Raw genomic sequence first — 6,244 nt, forward strand, 5'->3', positions numbered from 1 at the left:
GTGCAGAGATAAGATAGCGAGCGAGTTCCGGGTCCACTCACAGCCAGACTAGTCCCAGGAGGCCAGGGCAAGGCAGCCTGCTTAACTCAACAACGGTACTGCAGGGGCATCTCACTTCACGGCACCGATAACGTTCCCAGAACACGCTTGGACTTCATACTCCTCCTCGGTTCCTCCACAGATAAGGACAATCAGAGGGAACCAAAGGGCTCCCAGGTGCTGAGAGGACTGTGCTCTCGGCATGTGTTCACCAGGTTACAGCCCAGCCTGCAATCCCAGCCCTACGCAGTGGATTTCAGGCAGGGGAAACAAGGCCTGCCACAATGAAAGCAAGACACCCGTGCTTCCTTCTAAGCATCACTACGCAAGGAGTCACCCCGCTGCTACCATCTGTATTCGGGAGGAAATTCCCTTCTCTGCACCTCAGCAGCACGAACCAGGGCAGTGACTGGATTTCCTATCCCTCGCCACCCGGCAGGAAGAACAACTTCTCACCCAAGGCCTCCGTGCCGGAGCAGCGGCAGACTCTGCCCTTCCGGTTGGGCTTTCTGGGTAGGCGCAGGGCACGCCAGCCGGAGAGGGGGAGCCAACGAGGTAGGTCTGAAGCCAGGTGGAGAGAGGCGCTGATGGGTTCTAACTGCTACGAAGCGGCGGTTCAAAGCCGATCGCTGTGTGCGCGCTCCTCGTACCTGCGAACGGCGCCAGCTCAGCTCCGCTATTACATCCAGCAGGCGCTTGCCTCCACACACAGTGCAGCACGCTCCCGCTCGTAAGGCCGCCCAATCACTTGGGAGTCTCCGCATCTTCAGCGCGAGGAAAACACATGCCAGTTGCTCATGCGCCAAGCACTACGGAACGACTTGGAAGGTGGGCTGCAAACCGACGGGCAACCCAGATCCTGCACTCCAGCTGTGACCCTGTTGAGGAAAGGAGTTGTGATGCAGCCGCCCTGTAAGGGATTATCATCTGGGATACAGGAACATCGACAGGCCCCAGCTGAGATCAGGATCATACTGTGCAAGTACATACAGCGACATCCCTTCCCCGAAGAGCTCACAATCTAAACAGACTGGACAAAGAATAGGAGGGGAAACTGAGGCACAGAGCAAGGACGTGACTTGCCCAAGGGCACACAGCGGGTCAATGGCAGAGCCAGGAGTAGACCCCAGATCTCCTGACTCCCAGGGTCAGAGCTGTAGCCTCTACACCAGACCGCTGCTCCAGCCTGACCAAGACATTCCGATCTTGGGTGTATACTAGACAGACTCCCCTCTGACCTCTCTCAGGTGCAGCAGACACACTTCCTCCTTTGTGCTGGTAGGTGAACTGGCCTATCTTCATTTTACTGCTGCCAGCTTCTCACACCGGGGCGTCGGGCTGTGCCCAGGACATCAAAGGCTCCACTGTGGAATCAAGTAAGAACAGCTGCCTGTTCCTAATCACTGCGCTTCCAGCTGAAGCAGCCCCTCCCGGACCAGGAAGAGAAGGAGGAACGTATAAGAGGGGAAATCCCTAGCTCTTTAGAAGGAATCAAAGTCAAGCTCCAAGGAGCAGCCCAGTTTCTCAGTAACTAAACGAGGCTAGTGGACTCAAGCCACCCCATCAGACTGAGACAACAGCTTCCCTAACACAGCAGCATCCTCTTACAGTGCGGGAAAGGCCACCTGTGATCCCGTATGGAGCTCCTGATCTCACCCACTACGAGACAGTCCAGGAGATCTCTGCTGCAGGAGAAATCTATTCGCCCCCACTCCCCATCTCAGGGATTAATGTGGGAGCGCTGTTCTGGCCAGAAAAGCTTCCTTCTCCATGAGACCCAGAGCAAAGCACAGTGGGATGGAAGCTTTAGATTTTATTAGTTGGTTAGATCCCAGGGATTCAAGCCCCCAACCAAAAACAGTTCCAGGAAGTGCCTCGTTTTGCACCTCACCCTGTTTATGGCATGCAGGTGTGCTGGTCTGAGCGACTTCCATAGCCCCGTTACTGAGCACTCGGGTAATCTGACCTCCTCCCAACACCCCTCTGAGGTAGGACAGTGCTTTTAGCCCCAGCTTACAGAGGCAGAGAGATCAAGGCCCAGATCCCAAAACTTTAAGGATCTGAGCCCAAGGTGTGTGGCACAGCAGGGAATCGAACCCAGATATCCAGAGTCTAAGGCTAGTACTTTCACCACTGAGTCATGCTCCGTGTGTCTGAAGGCAACTCGGTCCTTAAAGGGGCACAGGCTACAGCGCTGACTCGTTTCCTTTGAAGAAAACAACCGGGTGAATGTAGCGATCTCGACGCTGGCTGGAACCAGACATAGCACAAGCCCGGAAGCGTCCCACACTTCTGGCCGTGCCCAGTTCTGCAACACCCGTGCTGAGCCAGGTTCTGGAGAATCAAAATTGTGCAGAAACCATGACTTGTTTGCTTTGTCACCAAACCAGATTTAGAACTGGTCTGTGTTCAGGGGAAAAGCTCCCGCATTAACCCCGTGGTGCCTCTTGCTAAAGAGAATCAGGTCTCACACCACCACAGTTAGCCACAAGTGCCTGGAGAGGAAACTCTTGGGAGCTTTCTGGCAGTTTGTGAGACTGTGTTTTACAAACATGAATGAATGAAGCCGCCCTATACCTGTGTGGAGTAGGTAACATCCCTGTTTTACAAGTGGGAAGACCCAGCAAAGGTGTCCCAAGGTCTCAGTCGATGGCAGAGTTGGGTACAGAACCTATCTCTCCGTCTCCCAGGCCCGTGTTTTAATGACAAAGTAAATGCTTCCTTCTGTCCATCCTGGGTCTAAACCCACTCATCCTCAGAAGCAAGGTCAATGGGCTATGAGAGAGCTGGCCCTCAAGCAAGGCAGCCCGGGTGACAAAATTCCCGCCTCACCAGCCAGCTCAGGACGTTCCAAACAAGCCACTGACCCTGACGCCCCGTCCCGAAGATTCCAGCCTTTTGAAAGCTCAAAGGAACTTCCCAACGACACGTGTCCACTTGGCAAGCGCGATGGGAGAAACATTCCAGCACTGCTGCTCAGGTGTAACTTCCCTGGATTAGACCCTGGTGTGAATCCCAGGCATGCTTTCGATGGCCACGCGCTGCACGCACAGTTGGGCTTTTTCTCCAAACATTTTAGCAGCTCCGTCCTCTAGCAAAATGATCTAGTTTTTCTTCCGAAACAGTTTAAGAAGAGGCTCTAGACAAACATCCATCCTCCCTTGGATGATCTTAAGACACAGCCCTGTGCTTAAGGGTTTCCTTAGACTCCCAGTAGCCTCAACAGCATAGCTGAACTAGGATCGATCAATGCCCTGCATGTGACAGAGCATAAAGAACTGGAGGGAACGAATACCCTTCTGGACTGATTTTCTTAAGGACTCAGCACCGAGCAGCATCCCATTGAGAACATCTGACCACTTGCCTAGATGGGAGCAGAACTCTTTGGAAAACCTCGTCCTTAACGGGAAGGGGTTATGATGTCATGATCTAACTCTCTGGGAGGATGTGGGGTCCCCACTCCTGATTTGAGGCTTTGGGTGCTACCACAACCATCACCACTGCGTGTTTAGACACCCCCTGGGTTTTCATGGCACCGGTCCCTCCTTTATGTCAGTAACAAACTTGAAGTTGCGCGTCCTCCACAAAGCAGGGCTAGAACCATCTTGCCCTAATGCATCTTTAGCAAATCTATAAAAGGCAACATATGGTGCAGAAGGCACCTCTGCGAGTATCTCAAGAAAGATACAGTTGAAAGTTGTTGAGGTGTCGGAGCGACTGTCTAAAGGAGATACCTGAACTACCATACCTTCCTTCCCACCCAGAGTTGTCAAGTTAACATGAAACAGGTCAAAAGATTTTCAACAGCACAAGGCAACTGAGAAGCAAGCCGAGAGGGTTTGAAGCGTGTGGCAATCCAAGTGACCCAGCTGGCATGTAACAGCCAGTTTGTTTTATGAAGTGTCGCTGGAACAGAAAGTACAGCGGCACGATTGCTCAAGTCATCCTACCAGCCTCTCCCATGGCCCCACTTCACAAACTGGACTGTCAACAAGGGGCCAGCAGCCAGAGTCTACCAGCTCCTCCCCCTTTCCACAGCGCACCGGCTTCCTGATTGCATTCTCACCCTTTCAGAGCACAGCCGAGTTTCTGCCCTTGAATCCTAAAAACAGAGACTGTCCTAAAAGCCAACCAGCAATGGGGCCTTAGGACAACAGGTCAATTTAGAGGAGTCACCAGCATCGTAGCCTGGCAACATTAAGCAATGGGGAACCGGTGGGACACAGGGAAACTCCAGATTTAGTATGAAGCAGAACATACCCCAACAGTCTGGGTAGAGGAGCAGTGGAGCTAAGCTGGAGAAGTCACGGAAGGGTCCATAGGCTGATTTTGCCAGGAGATCCAAAGACTCAGAGCCCAGATAGTTAGGTTTTGGTTCTAACTGTGTTTGCCCCAATGGAAATACACTATGGCGGGGAAATATGGAAGGCAGTCACTTTTATATGGATCATCCTAATCACAATGGGGTGACTCGATGACTTTGGCCTTTGTCACTACACATCCTATAGCAATAGTGTCAAACATACAGCCCCGAGCCAGCATGGTACATTTATGTGGCCCACGTGGAGTCTAAACTTTCATTTTATAAAAAGGTTTCTAGCCCCCCAGTTATGAAGATAACCTTCCAAACGTGCACCAAGTGGAACTGCGGCAGTGGAGTCTGCCTGAGTCTGCAGCAAGCCTGAAACAATGAGAGAGGTACGTACTTCCTCGCTTACCGTTAACCTGACTGGGGCGATAACGCACATGACCAACGACACTTTAGATGGCAGGGTGAACTATTTCTGGTTTTCGCAGATGGGAGGAGGGGAAAAGGAATGGGAGCTGGCTCCACCGGTGGGGGACTGGAAGTTACTGAAAGGGAGGGAAAAGAGGTGACAGACAGACTGGAGGAGAGATGGAGAAAGGTGGCTGGAAGAGGAAGAAAGCCAACCGGTCTTAACCAGGAGCATATTTCCCTGAGCACAACGGCAAGGGCAGAATAAAAGTTTAGTTACAACATAAAGGCATCAAGTATCAGGGGGTAGCCGTGTTAGTCTGTATCCACAAAAACAATGAGGAGTCTGGTGGCACCTTAAAGACTAACAGATGTATTTGGGCATAAGCTTTCGTGGGTAAAAAAACCACTTCTTCAGATGCCACAACCAGATTGTTTGAAACCTCTGGGCCTGTTGCTCCACCTGCTGGCAACACACAAAACTGCAACGGTGAGTTTGCAGGGTATAACAGCTTCGTCCTGTTAAAAACCTCACATTACTTGTTTTGTTGCATCCGAAGAAGTGAGGTTTTTACTCACGAAAGCTTATGCCCAAATAAATCTGTTAGTCTTTAAGGTGCCACCAGACTCCTTGTTGTTTTTGTAGATACAGACTAACACGGCTACCCCCTGATACTTCACATTACTTGGGGCTAGTCCACACTACAGGGCCAGCGCAACCCATTAGGTGACCTAGGCAGTCGCCTAGGGCACTAACATTTGGGGGGCGGCGGCCGGATCTTCGGCCACCCCGGTCATCGGCGGTATTTCGGGGGTGGGACCTTCCGCCACCTAGGGCAGCAAAAAAGCTGTGCTCCTGCCACACTACAAAGGCTTTGGGCGAAGTCCCCTAGGGGAGATGCAGCTTATACCAGCAAAAGGAGTTCTTCTGTTAAACCATCTCCCCGAATGACATTAGCTACACCAGAAAGAGTCCCTTTTGCGGTATAAGATGTGTCTCCATAAAGGGTTTTGCTGGCAAAGCCATGAGTTAGGGGGGTGATTTTTTCCACACTCCTGACATAGCCACATTGGTAAAACCTGCCAACCTGGCCTTGCAGATGAGAGAATGCTCATGTGCCTTGCCACACGGTCCCACCCTGGAGGAAAAGGCTCTCTCTGCAGCGGACTCCTTACCCAGCTTCCTTTCCCCGTACACTTCTGTGAAGGCCTTCAACACACATTGCATATCACACACCCATTGATCTTGGCTAAGACTCCAGGATTCCTTCTAAGGCCAGACCATGTCAGTGTGGCCAGCTCTCAAGAGCAGATTTTTTGAGAATCCACCACTTGACTCCAGAAATAAGCTTCTACCTCTCACCCTGAAGACACATCATTCAGCATCTTCTGTGGTCCGACAGCTAGATTTCCCACCTGGCTCTCCCTGCTGACCGGGCAGCCTCCGAGCTCAGCTGGAGCCGCACACCCACAGTGCTTCTTTGGGGT

This window comes from Malaclemys terrapin, chromosome 24 (assembly GCF_027887155.1).
Source record: "Malaclemys terrapin pileata isolate rMalTer1 chromosome 24, rMalTer1.hap1, whole genome shotgun sequence".
Taxonomy (NCBI): Eukaryota; Metazoa; Chordata; order Testudines; family Emydidae; genus Malaclemys; species Malaclemys terrapin.